The 21598-nt window shown below is 35.4% G+C and overlaps 2 long non-coding RNA genes across 28 annotated transcripts; both read right to left on the reverse strand.

The window, feature by feature from the left end:
- Positions 1–212: 212 nt before the first annotated feature.
- Positions 213–855, reverse strand: LOC129874450 (uncharacterized). The gene is made up of 2 exons (XR_008762892.1): positions 539–855; positions 213–325 (listed from the first exon to the last, which is right to left on the reverse strand). It is a non-coding gene; the product is annotated as an uncharacterized LOC129874450 (long non-coding RNA).
- Positions 856–2835: 1980 nt separating this feature from the next.
- On the reverse strand, positions 2836–21178 carry LOC129874891 (uncharacterized). Of its 27 annotated transcripts, none has more exons than XR_008763019.1 (28): positions 20556–21178; positions 19996–20361; positions 19842–19889; positions 19048–19200; positions 18906–18963; positions 18751–18808; positions 18478–18635; positions 17550–18087; positions 16659–17443; positions 16498–16554; positions 16357–16414; positions 15925–16241; positions 15820–15835; positions 14932–15549; positions 14595–14668; positions 12498–14500; positions 9746–9820; positions 8794–9376; positions 8644–8697; positions 8500–8574; positions 8303–8409; positions 7380–7439; positions 6840–7247; positions 6438–6616; positions 5796–5840; positions 5438–5709; positions 3705–4534; positions 2836–3598 (listed from the first exon to the last, which is right to left on the reverse strand). It is a non-coding gene; the product is annotated as an uncharacterized LOC129874891 (long non-coding RNA). The 27 variants fall into 27 exon arrangements; XR_008763017.1 differs by having other exon boundaries at positions 5438–5544; positions 5673–5709; positions 5796–6616; XR_008763016.1 differs by having other exon boundaries at positions 5438–5544; positions 5652–5709; positions 5796–6616.
- Positions 21179–21598: the final 420 nt, after the last annotated feature.

Consider the following 21598-nt stretch of genomic DNA (forward strand, 5'->3'; position numbering starts at 1 on the left):
AATTGTCATAGACAATGTTCGATTCACTGAAAACTATAACACCAAAAGAGGCCGCTGGTTCATACCGGAGATAGGCCTTCACCATTGTTACAGGGTTTAAGCTCTTTCTCCTTTTTCCCAGGTTATGGCTAATAGTTATATTAGAGCCCGACTAATCTGAGTTAACTTGGATCCAATTAGAGTAGTGCCTCAAAATCAAAAATTAATCCAACCTTGCAGAAAGATATGGCCATTGGAGGTGGCGTGAACCCGTCGTGGTCAACTGCTACGGCTCCAATTTGGTTGAAATTAGACAATTCGTGACTGATATAAGGTCGTCTTTTAACTGGAAAAGAAGAATTGTCACCATAACAAAAGTAAGCGAGAAGTAATAAGGGAATGTTACTGTCTGAACTTTCGCTTTCACTAGTTCGATTTCACACCTTGTAATTCGCCTCCCCATTTTCACTTCCCCTACCCCAAATTTTAATTACTTTTTTTAAGTGAGAAGTATTATGAAAAAAATACTGTTAATCGAGTAAGTATTTTTGGGGCAAACCTCTGTATCCATGAACCTCCCTTGATTTGATATCTTGGAAGAACGACTGGTTCTTGAATGCGTCCATTTACAGAAAAATGATGAGGATTGAGGAGAAACCCTACAATACAATAGAACTCAATCCGCGCTGTAAGTAAAACTTCTAGATCCGCTTCTAGCTCGAGTGCAAACGAGAGTTGCTGTTCGTGTTGTTTAACGAAAAAGGGCTGAAGGAGTACAGCCAGCGAGTTGCTGTATTGCAGCTGTGAAGTAATGGAAATGAGAGCGGCGTTGAAGAGAGACTTGCTAATGAAGCTAAAGTTGGATTTGGCGCGAGCTAGTTTTCCGACAAGGCGGGAAAGCAATTTAAAATATTTCGCGCTTGGCGGTTTTACGAATGGCCCATGTAATACGGGTAATATTCATTTTGGCCCTTTAAAATAATGCGATTTACTCCGTTGAAATAAGAGTGATGACAGATTAATCCCTTCATCGAGAAAAAAAAAGTACTCCCTCTATTTCATATTAACTGAATTTTGTGAAGCAACGTACACTTATTAAGAAGAAAAGTTTAGGACATGAAATAAACATTACTTTCCACTTTTATTATTTTAGTAATTGTCAAACTATTATTGAAAATAAAAATAATTTAAAATAAAATTATAAATATAAACAATTAACTCTCTTGAACTTATCACCTAGAAATAAATGAAGGGCAAGGATGGAAACAAATTTAAATATTTATCTTGAACTTTGAACAATTCACTTATTTTGAACTATGAAAAAAGCTTCGAAAATTAAGTTAATATGAAATAGAGGAAGTAGTAATGATCATAAAGTAGAAATAAAACAAGTTTAAATTGAAGGTTTAATATATTTCAACTTATGTACCTGTCTTGTACTTTTTTTGTGGATCTATATAATCCAAAAAAATGTTTGATTGAGGTGTATTTACAACTCTAATTGGTAAATTAAATTATTACGGAATAAAAAATATTAAAATATATCATATGTCAATCAAACAGAGATTTATTCACGTGAAATTGTATAACAAGCTAATTAAAAATAAAAAAATTAGTTTACTTATTTTTGGGCAAATTTCTGAAAAATTTTGTTTTTTGTTCAAATTGCTAAGTCACACTATGAAGATATGGGAGAGAGTGGTGGAGATGAGAGTGAGGAGAGGAGTGTCAATTTCGGAGAATTAATTCAGATTCATGCCGGGGCAGTTGACTACTGAAGCAATCCATCTTATGCGAAGACTGGTGGAGAAGTTTAGAGAAAGAAAAGGGGATCTTCATATGTTGTTAATTGATCTTGAAAAGGCTTATGATAGAGTTCCGAAGAATGTTCTCTAGAGGTGTCTGGAGGCTAAAAGTGTCTCGATGGTGTATATTATAGTAATAAAGGACATGTATGCTGGAACCAAGACTTCGAGTTAGGACGGTAAGAGGTGACTTAGAGCATTTTCCTATTGAAATGGGACTACATCAAAAATTTGTGTTTGAGTCTGTTTCTTTTTGCCTCGGTAATGGATGAGCTGACACGGTTTATTCAAGAGGAGGTTTCATGGTGTATGCTATTTGCGGATGACATAGTATTGACTGATGAAAGTCAGGACAGAGTCAACGATAGATTGGAGGTTTGGAGACAAACTCTGGAGTCCAAAGGATTCAAACTGAGCAGGACCAAAACAGAATACTTGGAGTGCAAATTCAGTGTTGCGATGGATGAAGAGGGTATGCAAGTGAGGCTTGCCACTCAACCTATCCCCAAGAGAGAAAACTTTAAATAATTTGTAGACTTATTTTTTTTTTCCCCAACTAAAGCTGGGAGACGTTTAGTTGGTTACTTTCGGTTTAGCAAGCAATAAACCGTCAAAAGTTCCCTTCTTTCCCTGTACAGAGTGAGAAATCACTAAATATATTCCTGTTTAGAAATTCTATGAATCTTACTATTTAAAATAGAGTTACTTTGGGCTAAATTAAATATTTATTTTTCAAGAAATTTATTTAATGTGTATAAAATATTAATTTATAATCTCATAACTTAGAATTAGAATTAAACTTTCAAATCATAAATATCATATTCTAAATCGACTTATGAAAATTACACAAATTAAATAACTTAAGTTATGTCCGATGAAAACAAATTTCCCATTATCGATGAAATAGATGCTTCTTATTAAAAAATAAATAAATACTCGAATAAAATTTTACAAAAAATGATATATGTATTTTGTATTAACTAGTTTTTTTTAATAAATCACCCTTTTGGTGAAACTATACAATCAAAGTGGAAATTCTGAGCTGGTGATGAGCAGCATTTCTAATAAATAGCATGGCATTGAAGTCAATAGATTCCATTCCATAGCAAAATGTCAACATAATCAACCAATGTAATCAGTTAAATGAAAATTCAGTAATCCTAAAAAGTGCAACAACTCTCAAGTTTTATCTAGTCCATGGTCAGCAGTCGAAAACTAAGAGGAACCAAACGCAGACCTCTGATTACATGTGCTCCCACTTCCTCCACTCATTCCACTCATCAAAGAAAAATAAGAAAATTTTGTCGCTTCCTCGGAGCCTATTCTACCTTTTCCTTAATCCCCTCATTCTAATTAATAATCTCTAGTATTTATTAAAACAGTTAAAACATTAGTGTAGTGTTAAAAGTGTTCAAATGAAGCTAGTTCCTCTTAAGATGTGGAATGTATCTCATACAGGTTAGACCTGCTGGCAGGCAGCCTTAGCCAATACTAGCAACTAGCAAAACTGCACTCCAACAACCCACCCCCACCCACCAAAGACCGGCACCCTTTACAATCAGTGCCCTTCTCTCTTCAGTATCATATCTCTCCCCCGTGGTCGTTCAATAAATAAAAGAATGTAAAAGGATGCTAATGAACACAAACCATCAAATAGCCTATCAGCTTGCAATCCTATACAATACAATAGAAAAGACGATGCCAGTCCAACATTCTCCGGACCCTGCGCATAGCGAGAGCTTTAGTGCAACGGGCTGCCCTTAGTACCATATTTTCTCCCATCAGCACCAGTCCATCTCATAGAACACCAGATCCTTCAAGAGAAAGTACAACTTCAGATGATGAAATAAATAATAAATTGAGCAGAGCTTTCTTCACATCAAAATGCATTACATCAATGTCAAAGAAATTAAAACTTACCATTGTCATCCACCTTAACATAGCAGGTGCCAATGCCTATAGCAACAGATATCTGGTGGAAACTGGGTTAAGTTCAAACTAGGAGTACACCACTTATAAGAATAACAAACATAAAAAGAACAGTCCTACAAGAAAATAAATCTCATGGAAAAAAGAAATATTGTGATATAAGAATTACTCATGGGAAAAAAAAGAATTATGATACTAGAATGGAACATCATACTAAGAGGAGAAAAGGTATATCAATTTGCAGATATAGCATATGCCATCAACATCAGAAGTAGCAAACGAAGGAACATAAGAATTCATTGACGAGCCTCACCGGTCACTGCCTTTGGTGCAACTAGTCTAAGCAATTAAAATTGCATAATAGCACGATTTGCCATATCCTCAGTAGCTCACCTCTAATGATCCTCAAAACATTAAGAAAATCAGAAAACATATAACTCCCCATTCTCTTACACGGCATAATTTCAACTTTTAAGAAACAATCAAAATCAAGAAGTCTAGACCATGTCAAGGAATGGCCATTGAGGGAGATTGCGAAAGTCTGTCCAATTGAGTGTCTTTATTCAAAATACTACAAATCAAAACTTCTTATAATTAAACTACTAAAAAATTCAAGTTGTTTGAGTGGGGCCTTCAAGAACAACTCCACAACTTTCCATTCAATACCTAGTAAAATCATAACTGAGTATTGAAACTTAAAAGGGTAGACAAGTACCTTGAAGGAGTGAAACATGAGAGCTAATTAGTGTCGATGCACTAACCCGTTGAAGAAATTCTAACAGATCCACATTAGTAAGGTTAACGCCCAAAATACATGGACCCTGTATTATCAAGAAAACAACCATTTTCTTATGAAACACATGCAAACAAATCTTGTTAGCTAGTGGAGTATTTCCTAAAACATGAACGATGTCATGAATAGTTTTCCAAAGAAGTTGGAAGCTATTCAAGCTTCACGGCCTTAAAAATTAAAAAGAGAGAACCTCTAGCATTGTCTTGTTATTGATGGTATTAGAACAAAAAAGCTCTTCCCTTAGAAGTTGCAATTCATAATTCACTCTCTATAATAACACAATTAAAACATAAAATGGACTATAGGAGACAATGCGCACAAATGACACTTGAAAGCCATAAACCCAAAAATCCTTATTGCTTTAAACAAGATGGAGCATAGAACTGATATAAAATGTTGTATTGATACCTCAATAATGGAATAACTAGACTGGGAAGAAGTGCTTGTCCTGCTTTGTTTCCCACACTTAGGCATATATACTTCAAAGGGAGGAATAGGAATGCAAAAGTGAATAAGCTATAAAGTGTAGTAAAGGGTTCGAGAATGTAGGTGAGCAATCTCTCCCAGCCTGTGTATTTATACTATATAGCGTAGCTTTATTCCCAATAATTACTAATCCCAATTCTTCTTTCCTAATAGTTGATGTCACTTCCTAATCCAGTATTAACAACTACAATCAATACTATAAATCAATAATACCTTTCCCTTCTAAGACTGATTTCCAAAAGGTTTACATGTACTTAACTTTTTCAATGTATAATATGACAGAGACAAGTATTAGAGAATATTACTGCAAGAAGTGTGACAGAGTTAGGTTTAACTTTAATGAATGTTGCAAAATTTTGTGGAATGAAATTTCTGGTAAATGGCAATTTTATCAAGTTCCATAGACTGGTTGTGATGAAAATCTAAACAAAGATCCGTAACTTACCTGGTAAATGATCTTGAAGCTTGCGAATGAATGTTGCAGATCCACCAACAGTTCTAAATTTGGTCAGCATAGTTGTAAAATAATTGGTAACCAATTTCAGGGATGACCTACAAAAGCATGGTCAAAGACTCAAAATCAATTTTACTCATCATAAAGAGTATCAAGACTTCCCCACAAGCCAAGCGGCACACAGCAAAGATAAACTCTAACTCACATTAGATGACCATAAACGTACCAACTCTTGCTCGGAATCAAGATAGGTTGTCCTCCTCCTTTGTTTAGATAAGACCTCATAATTCACTAAGTTACAGACTCCAAGTTGCAATGAAACATCAATGAGTTTTTAGAAAATCATTACCTTCTCACGCAGTTCTTCCAAACGAATTCGCTCATCTGCAGCATGCTGTAGAACATAACAATGAGTGTAATGTTCAATGAAGATAAATGCTAGAATCAAATAAAAGATCATAATCCTTGACCATGTAAAAAGGGACCCACATTTATATTGATATGGGCCTCAGTATCAACATAAGAATATACTCCACCAGATGGTCACAAAGAGATGAAATAAAAGATAAAGCACCCTATATCACTCTCCTTTTCTTCAGTAATATCACAAAATTGCAACATAAAAGAGTAAAACAAATCTTTTGAGTTGATATCTGCATTACGAAGGTCCTTTGGAAACAAATCTTGAATTGATATCTGCATTAGCTGTGTTATTAAGTAATTTATGTATTGGTCCTTTGGAAACAAATCTTGAATAGATATCTGCATTACGAAGGTCAAGGAAAATAAAAACACCATAAAAGGAAGCACCCGATATAGTAAATGCTAACCAAAGATTAGTTTTCAGTTTTCTTTGTTCAGGAAAATATACTAAAATAAGTGGATACAGAAATATAGAAGGACCTGCAAATAATAACAGTAGTTTTCGGGAAACAAGGAGTAGAAAAGATAGCTTATCACATCTCTTATCCATCAATTTGGGCCTGTATACCTTCACTGTGTAAACATTGACCTGAGATGTATCCTGAGAGCTTGAATGAACCATCATTTGCATTAAATTTGTTAAGGGAACTCAGCTGAATCCCAAACCCACTAGAAAATAGCGGCAATGGAGAAGGAGAAGCACATGTGCAAAGCAGGTCATCTTCACTGAATGCAAATGAACAAAACCTAAGAAATCAGACAGGAAATATCCTTGAGTTAGCTGGGGTAAAAAGATGGACCTTTCAATATCAACACTTTTGAAGCAGACGCTGGGATGCACAAGGGCGATTCTCAGCAGAGACTCTTTCAGATGGACCTATCACTTCCGGTGTGTGTGTCTCTCTCCCGTACCAAAAGCTAGTGTTACATTATGTACATACATTTATTTGTTGAATCGATATAGATGTACCTTGCTCCAGATTCAAGTTATCCTTCAATGTGATTGCAAATTGGATATCTTCGGCGTGAAATTATTGCTTGGTAGGTAGCAGCGAACCAAATAAGGTATACTCACGAGGCACGACAAATTTTTGACACTAGGATACTTCACCGCACGTTCTAGGTTGATTTCATGTCGATGTAACCCATGCTATCCATGGGAGGAACCCTTACTCCATGAACCTAACTTAGCAATCTACTCATGAGCACACTAACAAACAAAAAGATGTCATTAATAACATGAAATTCTCTCTTAAACATACCATCAAATGCAGTTCCAACGCAGATATTTCTTGAAATACAATTTTCCCCTCACTTGAAAACACAAATGAAGTCTGCTTCAATTCCTCAACAATGGGAGAACAATCTGAAGGCAACACTGCATCTCCAAGCATAGTTCAGAGAACATGACACGACATATAAGCAAGAACTTGAGCAAGGATTCTATGAGAAAGATTAAAGTTAAATGAAGGAGTAAAACATTAGAGCTAGTTAGTGTCGATGGACTAACCTGTTGAATAAATTCTAACCAATCCACATCAGTTAGATTAATGCACAAAATACATGGAACCTGTATTATCCAGAAAACAATCATTTTCTTATGAAACAGTGTAAAGAATCTTGTCAGCTAGTGGAGTATTTCATAAAATATCAATGATATGATAAATAGTTTTTCAAATTAAGTTGGAAGCTATTCAAGCTTCCAAGGCCAGAGAGAACCTCTAGCATTGTCTTGTTACTGATGGTATTAGAACCAAAAAGCTCTTCCCTTATAAGTTACAATTCATAATTCACTTGCTATAATCAACCCAATTAAAACATAAAATGGACCTTAAGGGACACTGCTCACAAATGACACTTGAAAGGCTTAAACCCTCGAAAATCCTTCTTGCTTTCAACAAGAAGGAACACAGAACTGATATAAACTGTTATTGATACCTCAGAATGGAATAACTAGTATGAGAAGTGGTGCTTGTCATGCTTTGTTTTTTCCACATTTAGACAGAGCATATATCCTTCAGAGGGAGGAAGATGAATGTCAAAGAGAATAAGCTATAAAGTGTAGTAAAAGGTTTGAGAAAGTAGGTGAGCAACTAGTCCTGTATTAACAACTATAATCAGTACTACAATACCTTTCCCTTCTAAGACTGATTTACAAATGGTTTACATGTACTTTCACTTTTTGAATGTATAATATGACAGAGACAAGTGTTAGAGAATGTTACAGCAAGAAGTGTGACAGATGTTGGCTTCTTGTGAATCAGATTTAAGTTCCTCCTTTAACCAAAACATATAACTTCATGCTCAGAGTTAAGTTTAACTTTGATGAATTGTTGCAAAATTTAGTGCAATGGAATTTCTGACAAAAGGCAATTTTATCAAGTTTCATAGACTGATTGTCTGATAAAAATCCAAACAAAGATCATTATTGACCTGGTAAATGATCTTGAAGCTTGAGAATGAATGTTGCAGATCCAACCCCAGTTTTGAATTTGGTCAGCATAGTTGTGTAGTAATTGGCAACCAATTTCAGGGACTACCTGAAAAATCATGGTCAAAGACTCAAAATCAATGTACCTATTTATAAGGAGTTTCAAGACTTCCCCAACAAGACTCAAAATAAATGTTACCTATAATCAAAATAAACGCACCAATTCGTGCTCAGAATCAACATAGGTTGTTGTCCTCATTTTTCCAAATAGGACCTGATATTTCAATAAGTTACAAACTCCATGTTAAAACGACACTTCAATGAGTTTTTAGACAATCATTACTTTCTCACGCAATTCTTCCAAACGAATTAGCTCATCTGCAACATGCTGTAGAACCTGAAAATGAGTGCAATGTTCAACGAAGATAAATGGTAGAATCAAATAAAATATCATTGTCATGTGACCGTCTCGCGAAGTATATTCTATAGTTACTTTTTCAAACTTAATATCTTCATCACTATCGAAAGATGATCCATCATGTATCAGGCTTCTGTGCAAAGAACAGCTCCAACTAAATGGATTCCTTCTCTCATGCATCACATTTGAACTGTCATCAAGTTCAAGAGACTCCCAAAATGAGGCATCCTCTGTTGATCTGCCAGCTACAATTGTTTGAGACTCATCCTCCCATCCTGAACCTAGCAGGCAGTCTGATTTATACCTGGAGCTAGCTGAAGCACTGAATTTGTTATCCAGGAAATCATCCTCTGTAGGAAAACATTAGATGAAAGGGGCTGCGCAGAGTTTCTGGATTTCCAGTTCACACTGACTATACAATGAGCAAGAGAGCCATAAATTGACAAACTTGAACTTTCGATCTGACAGAGGAAACTGGACTGGGGATCATGCTTTTCAGAAGCACTTCCCCACAGAATATTCTGTGAAGATCGAATCTCTCTTCTGACAGTGCACTCTCCAGTCAGCTTCTTTTGGCTGTGGGTAAGGAGTTCAAGTGTCGCTTGGCAACTCTGGGCCCTGCACCTCCTTTTCTTTATCTCCTAATTAACAGGTGTTCCTGAAAAGAGGAGCAGGGAATGGGACAGTAATAGATGAGGAGGTTTTCCAACTATATTCTTATCTAGGTTTTCCAAAAGTAGCTTAAGAGAAAAGAAAGTAATATAACCTACATGATGGCATAATACTGAAATGCTATGCACCATCTGATGCATAAGTAACTCTCTCTTCCAGTAACCATCCTTACACAGATTTTTTCCTTTCCCCCTCTCCCTACCCCCACCCCCCCTTTTATTTTAGGGAGGCAGGTGAGGGGCTACAGCCTACAGGGAAGGGAATGTGGAGTGGACAAATCCACATGTACAAATAACATCAAATAGATGAATCCTAAGTGATGTTGCATAAAAATATCAAGTATAATTGCTCTCACCTATTACTTCCAGTCCAGAGATTCACGATAGTATCCTCAATAAAGAGAAGGATGGCGCCAATCCCACAAGCAACACTAACAACCAACTAGTCACCATAAGAGATTCTTAAAAAACACATCAAAATAGCTTTATCAGATTAACACAATCAGTATCAATGGTGCCAACAAGGGGAGTTAAATGCTGCACATCATTTCCCTCAATTTAATTGCACATCTAACATGGAACAAAAATGAACAAGTGACATGTTCTAATAGACGAACAAGAACCACACTTCCCCCCCTCCCTCCCTCTCTCTCTCTCTTTTCCTTTTTGTGGTGAGAAGTCAAACCACTCCTCTCTTAAACTACACATGGTACACAAAGTAGAAATTCTGAGCTAGTGATGACCAGCATTTCAAACAAATAACATGGCATTGAAGTTAATAGCTTCCTATCCAGTTCATAGCAAAATGTCTACATAATTCAGGCAAGGTAATCACTTGAAACAAAATTCAGTAATCCTAAAAAGTGCAACAGTTCTCAAGTTTGATCTAGTCCATGATCTGCAGTCAAAAACTAAGAGGAACCAAACGCGGTATTCTGCTTACATGTGCTCCCACTTCCTCCACTCATCAAAGAAAAATAAGAAAATTTTGTCACTTCCTCAGAGCCTATTCTAGCTTTTCCTTAATCCTTGCATTCTAATTAGTAATTTCTAGTATTTATTAAAATTGTTAAAACATTAGAGTAGTGTTAAAAGTGTTCAAATGAAGCTAGTTACTCTAAGATATGGATTGTATCTAAAACAGGTTAGACCTACTACCAGGCAGCCTAAGGCAATACAGGCAACTAGCATTATTGCTCTCCAACAGCCAACCCCCACCCACCAAAAGATAGGCACCATTCTCTCTTCAGTATCACATCTCTCTTCGGTAGTCGTTCCGGAGAGAACATGCCTCTTTTTGGCAACTGGTCAAGCATACCTCTTTCCAATAGTTCTAGCGATGTCCTGCCTCTCTACGAAAACCATTCAAATAGTCACGCGTCTTTCCTATAACTTTCTGACAGAGTTTTGACTCTTTACCAATGATTGTCTGGTCATGTCACTCCTCTTTCCTAGGAGCATTCCCACAACATCATGCCTCTTATCAGTGATTATTCCTGTAGTGAAGCGCCTCTTTCTGGTCATTTTTCTGACAGTAACATTCACTTTCCTGGTAAGCTTCCAACTACTGGAACTTCCCTAGCCAGATCTTCCATGATATTCAGTTTCTTATGTTTTCACTATAAGCAAACTAAGGTGGCTTCCCCACTTTGGGCTTGACTGGTGTCCAATATTAGATTATGCTAGGTGTTAGTATAAAGTTAGTCCCTCACCCATTAAATAAGAGATGTGAATTGTATCTCATGCCTGTTTATAGATGTAACTTATATTCTATTATCACCACGTCTTAAATATATTTCTCTTTCATTACTTCAAAGAAGAGAAAATATACTAATTCTAACATGAAGGAGGTAAGTTGATACCTTTTGAAACAAAGGATACATAAAAGGTATCCTCAAAAGCTAAATGAGTCTCTAGAATATTGACAAAGATCAACAGAATTAGCATATTTAATAGGTCAAAGCTGTGTTTCCAACCTCCACAGCTGAAGAGTGGAGATCAACCTAAATTTTCTGGTTGGGCTCAATTTTTTTCTTAAATAACAGAAAATTTTCTGATGAAATCAGACAGCCCTACAAGTTAAAAACTCCTGACAATACGAGCCACCTCCTTACCCTGATCCCACTTAAATATCACGCTCATTGTCGAAGATAGGGTTCAACAGACTTGTGATATGCTCCCTATCACAATCCCGTTTTGAGTCCTCATCACTTACCAAAGCCCAGGGCTAGTAAAATCCAAAATTGATACTTGTGGGAAAAATATACATCCCATGACAAATCTTCTTCTTGTGGTGCAATGGCAAATCAATCACAAGCTTATTAACAAGCATTACCGATGTATGCAATAAATTTCTATTAGGAATTCCAAGAAAACAGAGAGGAACAACAAAGAACCATACCATTTTAAAAACACTAGGTCAGAAATCAAAAAAATCATTATACAGCTGGATTTCACCATTTCCTAAAGATAAAAAGGCTTCAAGAAGATTGATGTAGAAATTATCTAGATCTATGAAAATTGACGTAATTTTTTTTTAAAAAAACCGCAAAATCCATTTAAAGGGAAGCAGAAATGATTGGGTAAGCAAAAACTTGGAGACTAAGCTCAAACTGGAAGAATTATCGGTCTTAGAAATAGCAAACACATTGCAATACGAAATACAATACTCCAATCAGTAAAACAAATGTATGACATGTCCTTGTTTACATTGGCCTGTTTGGTTTTGCAACCAAAAGAAGCTAGAAACGTGGTTTTGAAACCCAGAAGCTAGAAACGTGGTTTAGCATTGTTCTCCGAAAACAAAGGGAGATTATTTTGTTCTTTGGGAACAGTTGTGACAGAAGGACCTTGCCGGAGTCAGGGGGTCCTTTTTAATACTTTGAAATCCAATAGAGTTTAGTAATAAATAATGATGTTTAGCCAGTTTTAACCATTTAATTTCACCCAAATTAAAGTTTCAAAAAATGATTAGGGGTTTTGAAATATCTTTTTACAGAAAACAACTCAAACCAATTCTCACAAATCAAACACTAACACAAACTCAATTCTATAAAATAAATTCAAAGCCTAACAAATTAGACCATAAATTCCAACAAAAGATCTCACCTTATATTCCACAGAGGTCTTTGAAGGCTCCAAGGTCGAATTATATAAACATCATGGACAGTTGAGGTTCAACAAAAACAGTGGATATATTTGAGATCTACTTCGCTTCTCAATGTCAAAAACACTGTCAAAACACATAGGCCATAGCTATGTTATTAAGTAATTTATGTATTGGTCCTTTGGAAAACAAATCTTGAATTGATATCTGCACCACGAAGGTCAAAGAAAAAAGAAACACCGTAAAAAACAAGCATCTGATATAGAAAATGTTAACCAAAGATTAGTTTCCCGTTTTTCTTTGGTCAGGAAAATATACAGAAAAAGTAGGTACAGAAATATTGAAGGACCAGGAAATTGAGTGTGGTTGTTAGGGAAACAGAGTTAGATATCTTATCCATCAATTTGGGCCTGTATGCCTTCATTGCGTAAACTTCAGGACCTGAGATGTATCCTGAGAGTTTGAATGAACCATCGCTTGCATTCAATTTGTAAAGGGAACTCAGATGAATCCCTAGCACATGTGCAAAGCAGGTCATCCTCACGGCTTGCAAATGAACAAAATCTAAGATGCTAGACAGGAAATATCCTTAAGTTAGTTGGAATAACAGAGACAGACCTATCAATATCAACAATTTTGAAGGAGACACTGGGATGCACAGGTGTGATTCTTAGCAGTCTCTTTCAGAGAATGCAAGACCCTCTTTGGGCTTGTGGATTATACAAGCAAACCAAAAGATCAATCATGACAGAGTACAACTTAAGAAGTAAAGTAAGTAAATCAATATTTTTTGTTTGTTTAAATTGTGAGAAAACTAGAAGTACTTGGAGTGCATTTGCTTCCTTTGAAGTTCGAACTGGTTGGTTGAAAAATACATCATGAACAATGACTGCAAAAAGAAAAATGCCAACAAATTTCCTTATTAGCAAACACCAGTCAAACAGGCTTATACAGAATTACCTGTTCTACCAACATCTTGTCTACAATCATCAATTTCAAGGTACAAAACACTTGCCCCGTAAACAATGATAAGAATAAAGACCAAGTTAGTAGTTTTATACCTATCCTAGTGGATACTACCAACTAAAACTCATAAGGAATTTAGCTTCAAAACCTTACGATGTCCATTTGACCTCCCGTGAGTTTTAGCAACAATTTCCAACAAAGAAATGTCAGAAATAGAGCTCAGAGCCTCACCTTTAAGGCTAAAACTTACTCAGAAAGCATGCATATCATCGGAATGGTTGTATTTTGATGTCACTGGTGTACATGAAGCATACGAAACCGTAGTTAAAATGGCCAGACTAAAATGAAGCATGACAGAAGATGAAAGGAACAGGCACATATACTATCTCCATAAGCTGGGCTAAAAGTACCTAATCACCAACATGTATGTTCCAGCTCAACTTCAGCTAGAATAAATAATCAAACAGTAGTCATCAACAAAAATATATTTCATGTCCCCCCCCCCCCCAACCAAGCTACCCATATTCTTTTGGAGAGGCAGTAAAGGTAAAGAAAGTGTTTTATTGCAAATGAAGCACCAGGAAAGCGATTCCATGAACAACTTAAAATAGAGAAAAACCTAAATGTAAACATCAATATTTTGTGTTGTGTACAGCCATACAAGTAAAACCACATAATAATAAATAAAAGAACATATGGATAAAGATACTAATGAATACAAACTGTCAAAGAGCCTATCACTTGAGTAATGCATGCAATCCTATAGACTACAATGTATTATAAGGAAATTCATCAGAAACCAAGAATGGCTATAATGGACAATGCAAAGGCCAGAATAAACCTGATCAATTATAGCAAGTGTTGGGTTTGCCACAATCGGAATAAACTTCTTATCAAACTGTTGGAGAACTTTGGTACCCTCCAGGCAGTATTTATCAGTGGTATCAATAACCAATGAATCACCAACAAAATGCGAGACGACATAAGTAACATTGAGTATAGTAACCTGATTCTTCAGATTCTCTATTCCAGTACCGCTCTGCATCTCATATTGGAAAAGAAAAAATTCCATCATCTTAACAAATTAGAGAAGAAGCCGCAAAAATATCCAAGATATAGCTAAGGTACACAACTGTAATCTCTGGACAGAAGTCCCTCCATTTTGTCCCATAAATGAAGAAACTTTGAGATTTTGTTGGTGCAAATTCTGAAAATTTGAATTAAAAAAGTCAGGCATGACAATTTTATTACAAGATCAGACCATAAGCAAGATGGAATTTGAATGAGACAATGTAGCCTACGAGACTTAGAAAGAGACATTGTAATCTCTAATACTTTCATGATTAATAAGAAATGCAGTCTAAGATAATCTTGAAAATTGGGTGAAAGAAATGAAAAATTAACTGAAACATGCACTAGAAAAATTCAACTTTTATTCATGGTAAGGAACAATGGTAGGAATGGTTTTACCTTCTTCTGACTCCCCGTCGCGTGTACATTTTTTGACTCCCCATGTTTTTTTTCAGGTCAGGAATGATTGGGTAAGTAAAAACCAGGAGACTAAGTTCAAACTGGAAGAATTGTCAGTCTTAGAAGCAGCAAATACATTGTAATAAGAAATACAACACTCCAAGCAGTAAAAAAAGTACATTGGCCTGTTTGGTTTTGCAACCAAAAGAAGCTAGAAATGTGGTTTTGCATTGTTCTCTCATAACAAATGGGAGATTATTTTGTTCTCTGGGGAACAACTTTGACGCAAGGACCTTGCCTGTCAGGGTGCCCCTTTTAATACTTTGAAATCTTGTACGATTATAAATAATGATGTTTAGCCAATTTTAACCTATATATTTCACGACCATTAAAATTTCAAATAATGATTAGGTGTTGTCAAATATTTTTTAAAGGAAACAACCCAAACCAATTATCACAAAACAAACCCTAACACAAACTCAATTCTACAAAAATAAATTCAAAGACTCACATTCGTTTAGATACCCCAAAACAATTAAATAATAAATGCCAACAAAGAATCTCACCTAAAATTCCACAGAGGTCTTTGAAGGCTCCAAAGTCAAATCATATAAAGATCTTGGGTAGTTTAGGTTCAACAAAAACAGTGGATATATCATAGATCTACTTTGTTGCTCAATGTCAGAAGCACTATCAAAACTCATTGCTATGTCATTAAGTAATTAATGTATTGGTCCTTTGGAATCAAATCTTGAATTGATATTTGAGTTACGAAGGTCAAGGAAAAAGAAAACACCCTAAAAAGAAGCACCTGATACGGTAAATGCTAACCAAATATTAGTTTTCCTTTTTCTTTGTTCAGGAAAATATACTAAAATAAGTGGATACAGAAATATACAAGGACCTGCAAATTAAACAATGGTTGTTAGGGAAACAAAGATTAGAAAAGATAGACTATTCACATCTCTTATCCATCAATTTGGGCATGCATACCTTCACTGTGTAAACATTGACCTGAGATGTATCCTGAGAGCTTGAATGAACCATCGGTTGCATTAAATTTGCTAAGGGAACTCAGATGAATCCCAAACCCATTGGATAATAGCGGCAATAGAGAAGGAGAAGGAGAAGCACGTGTGCAAAGCAGGTCATCCTCACTGCATGGAAATGAACAAAATCTAAGAAACCAGACAGCAGCAGGGGTAACAAAGACGGACCTTTCAATATCAACACTTCTGAAGGAGACACCGGGATGCACAAGGGCGATTCTCAGCAGAGACTCTTTCAGAGAATGCAAGACCCTATTTGGGCTTCCAGATTATATATGCAAACCAAAAGATTAATCAGATCAGAGTACAACTTTAGAAGTAAAGTATGTAAATCAGTATTTTTCATTTGTTTGAACTGTGAGAAAACTAGAAATACTTGAAGTGCATTGGCTTCCTTCAAACTGGTTGGTTGTAAAAGACATCACGAACAATGGCTGCAAAGAGAAAAATCCCAAGAAATTTCCTTTTTAGCAAACATCAGTCAACTCAGGTATTAGGAAGGCTTCTACAGAATTACCTGTTGTACAAACATTTTGTCTACAATCATCAATTCCGAGGTACAAACTCTTGTCGTCTTGTAAACAATGATTGATCAAAGACCAAGTTAGTAGTTTTATACCTATCCTAATGGATACTACCAACTAAAACTCAAAAGAACATAAGCTGGGGTAAAAGTACCTAAGCACCAATAAGCACCAGGAATGTGATGTACATGAACACCTTACAATAAAAGCAAAAACAAAATGTAAGCATCAATATTTTGTGTTGTGTACAGCCATACCAGTTTTCCCCTCAAAATAATAAATAAAAGAACATTTGTAAAAGGATATTAATGATCACAAACCGTCAAACAGCCTATCATTTGATCAATATCCTGTAGACTACAACAACCATTCCAAGTTATGAACATCTTTTCGGGCAAAAATAAATTATGTACAGAAGCATCAATACAATAAAAAAGATGATGTCAGTCCAACATTTTGCTAAAAGATTACCATATCTTTCTCTCATCAGCACCAGTCCATCTTGTGAGACAACAGATCTTTTAAAGCCAAAGCTTGTTGGGAAACGCAAGAAATAGAGCTCAAAACATCTCCTTTAAAGCCAAATCTTGCTGGGAAAGCATGCATATCATCTGAATGGCTATATTTTGATGTTGCTATAGTAAAGCAAGCATGTCGTACCATAGTCAAAATGGTCAGACAAAAAAGAAACAACAGAAACATATACTGTCTCCATAAGCAGGGTTAAAAGTACCAAAGCATCACTTCAGCTAGAACAAATAATGAAAACATCTCTACATACAGCTAGATCTTAGTCGCTTTGCTGTATGTTCTAGGTTGATTTCATGCCGATGTAATCCACATGCCTCGAAGGAAGTCCTACTCCACGAACCTGACTTAGCAATCTGCTCATGTAGAGCACCCAAGTTGACAAGAGGGGCCATAGTCGGAATGAGCACACTAACAAATGAAAAGATGTCATTAATAATATGGAACTCACTCTTAAACAGACTATCAAATGCAGTTCCAACACAGATAATTCCTGGAATGCAAACTTTCCACTGACTTGAAAACAACGAAGTCTGCTTCAACTCCTCAACTTTGAGAGAACATTCTGAAGGCAACAATGCATCTCCAAACATAATTGCACCCACGAAAATAAATAAATAAAATAGCAACATCAGGAATCAATCCATCAATTATGCTTCACCCCAAAATTAGTTGGCCGGCTATAGTGATCCTCATTCCTCTATATCTGTTCTACTCAATCCATATAAGAGGTATTGTTCCAACACAAAAGAAAACAAAAACATCAGGAGTAAAGAAAAATATCTTAAATCACTTTTGGTTCTAATTACTTGTTCTTTCTCTTTTTCCTATGTGGGGTGGGAGGCGGTGAGAGAGCATCAAGGTAGCTCCAAATTCAGAAATTAAATATTAACTTAGTTTAAGCAAGAACATAAGCAAGATCCACATGAGAAAGATTAAAGTTAATTAAATGAAGGAGTGGAATATGAGAGCCAGTTAGTGTAGATGGACTAACCTGTTGAAGAAATTCTAACAGATCCACATCAGTTAGATTAACGCACAAAATATCATGGAACCTGTATTATCAAGAAAACAATTATTTTCTTATGAAACATGTGCAAGAGAATCTTGTTAGCTAGTGGAGTATTTCCTAAAACATGAATGATGTCATGAATAGCTTTCCAAATTAAGTTTGGCAGCTATTCAAGGTTCGAGGCCTTATAATTCAAAAAGAGAGAGCCTCTAGCATTGTCTTGTTACTGATGGTATTAGGACAAAAAAGCTCTTCCCTTATAAGTTATAAGTTACATTTCATAATTCACTTCCTATAATCAACCCATTTAAAACATAAAAAGGACCTTAAGAGACAATGCGCACAAATGACACTTGAAAACCTTAAATCCTTAAAAATCATTCTTGCTTTTAACAAAATGGAGCACATAACTGATATAAACTGTTATTGATACCTCAGAATGGAATAACTAGCCTGAGAAGAAATGCTTGTCATGCTTAGCAGAGACTCTTTCAGACTCCTTAAGTATCAAAAATTTTGAAGGAGATACTGGGATGCACAAGAGCGATTATTAGCAGAGACTCTTTCAGAGAATGCAAGACCTTCTTTGGGCTTCGAGATTATATATGCAAACCAAATGATCAATCAGGTCAGAGTACAGCTTCAGAAGTAAGGTATGTAAATCAGTATTTTTCATTTGTTTGAATTGTGAGAAAGCTAGAAGTACTTGGAGTGCATTAGCTTCCTTCGAACTGGTTGATTTTAAAATACATCACGAACAATGACTGTAAAAAAGAAAAATTCCAACAAATTTCCTTATTAGCAAACAACAGTCAACTCTTGTATCTCTTGTATCTGGTAGGTAGGCTTATACAGAATTACCTGTTGTACCAACATCTTGTCTACAATCATCAATTCAAAGGTACAAACACTTGCCGTCCTGAAAAAATGGTAAGAACAAAGACCAAGTTAGAAGTTTTATAGCGATCCTAATGGATACTACCAACTAAATAAAGTACCTTACCTTCAAAGCCTTACAATATCCGTTTGGCCTGCCGTGAGTTTTAGTAATAATTTCCAATAAAGAAATGTCAGATAGAGCTCAGAGTCTCTCCTTTGAAACCAAAGTTTGCTGGGAAAGCATACATATCATCTGAATGGCTGTATTTTGATGTCGCTAGTGTAAAGGAAGCATACGAAACCATAGTTAAAATGGCCAGACAAAAGGGAAGCATAACAGAAGATGAAAGAAACCGGCACATATACTGTCTCTATAAGTTGGGCTAGAAGTACCTAAGAACCAATATGTATGTTCCAGCTCAAATTCAGCTTGAATAAATAATCAAAACATATGTACATACAATAGTGATCAATAAAAAATATATTTAATCTCTCTCTCTCCCCCTCCTCTCCCCCCCCCAAGCTACCCCTTTTCTTTTGGGGAGGCAGTATAAGTAAAGAAAGTATTTTATTGCAAATGAAGCACGAGGAAAGAGATGTACATAAACATCTTACAATAAAAGCAAAACCAAAATGTAAGCATCAATATTTTGTGTTGTGTAAAGCCATACAATTTTTGCCCAATTACAAGTAAAACTACAAAACAATACACAAAAGAACATTTGCAAAAAAAAAAAAAAACTAATGAACACAAACCGTCAAACAGCTTTATTAGTTGAGTAATGCATGCAATCCTATAGACTACAACAACCAGTCCAAGCTATGAACATCATAGTTGTCAGGCAAAAGAAATTGTGTACAATAGCATCAATACAATAGAAAAGTTGATGGCAGTCCAACATTTTGCAAAAAGATTACCATATTTTTCTCCTATCAGCACCAGTACATCTCGGGAAACACCAGATCCTTCCAAAGAAATTACAACTTCAGATGATGAATTAAATAATAAATTGAGCAGAACTTTCTGCACATCAAAATGTATTAGATCAATGTCAAAGAAGTTAAAACTTACCATTGTCATCCACCTTCACATAGCAGATCCCAATGCCTATAGCAACAGATATCTTGTGGAAACTAGGTTAAGTTCAAACTAGGAGGACACTACTTATAAGAATAACAAACATAAAAAGAACAGTCCTATAAATCTCATGAAAAAAAAGAAATAGAGTTGTGCTATAAGAATGGAACAGCATACCAAGAGAAGAAAAGGTATATCAACTTTCATCTAAAGGATATGACCTCGTCATCAGAAGTAGCAAACAAAGGAACATAAGAATTCATTGAAGAGCCTCACCGTTCATTGCCTTTTGTGCGACCAGTCTAAACGACTAAATCTGCATATAAGCACGACTTGCCATATTCTCAGCAGCCCATCTCCCTAAAAAAGTAAAAACAAATTCTTGAACAAATAAAGGAAAATGGCCAATGAGGACATTTACGAAAGTCTGTCCAATTGAGTGTCTTCATTCAAAATACACAAATCACAACCTTTTTATAATTGAACTACCTAAAAGAGTTAAATTGTTCAGAGTGGGGCCTTCAAGAACAACTCCACAAATTTCCATTCATTACCTAGTAAATCATAAGGAGTATTGAAACATCGAGGCTGTTGAAAACCAACTCCTCAACAACCCTTATGATACCCTCACCGAATTGACCCCCATCTCCCTAAAAAAGTAAAAACAAATTCTTGAACATCCTTAACACACACTGCGAGAATAACAACATAATTTTCTTCAAAAGATTTCTTGATATGTACAATGCCAATATATTCTTGAAAACTAAATTTCTTTGATTTCCTTAAAATATGCATTTAAGAATAACTACAAGTTCTTGATTTTTTTTCTTAAAAAGAATGCATGCAAGAATTCCAAGTTAATCTGACAATATCAAGGTCTCCAATTCCAAGAATACCCATGTAACTCCAACGAGTTCTCGAATTTTCCTTCTTTCTTTTTTAATGGATGGGAAGAACAGTAGCATTACTTCATCGCCGGGAAAATTGATTTAGGGGAAATTTATTACCAACAAGTTCTTTCTGAAAAACTGCAGACAGAACAGCGGAAGACTTAAGCAGGGTTTTGGATTTTCATCGGACATCGTCACCGAGGCAGTTAAGATCAGCATTCCGGTGGCGTACTCTAAGATGCGCCGGTAGCGTATATGATAAGCGGGCTTCTGTAATATGATGGTGATGAGTTCTAAAATGTGTAGGTGGTGTCTCTTTTATAGTTTTCGAACTAGTTATTACACGCGGAAAAGAAACTCGTTAACACAAAATATATTATTTTTAATGTTTTTTTATTGTAGTAATTATTTATTTTTTTAAAATAAGAGGAGTCTATTCCATTGATAGTGTGATATTTATTATCATTGTATATAACTTAAATTATTTAATTTATCAAATTTTCGTAGGTCGATTTAGATTATGGCTCAAAATTTTAATCTTAAGTTATGAGATTATATATTAATATTTTATTCATATAAAATAGATTTCTTAAAAATTAAATATACTATTTAAACTTCCAAAATATTTAATACTATTTTATTTAACTTAAATATTAATAATTGTATAACTTATATATGACATCCATTTTAACTAACATTCACGAAAG

The sequence above is a fragment of the Solanum dulcamara genome, chromosome 11 (assembly GCF_947179165.1).
Source record: "Solanum dulcamara chromosome 11, daSolDulc1.2, whole genome shotgun sequence".
Classification (NCBI taxonomy): domain Eukaryota; kingdom Viridiplantae; phylum Streptophyta; class Magnoliopsida; order Solanales; family Solanaceae; genus Solanum; species Solanum dulcamara.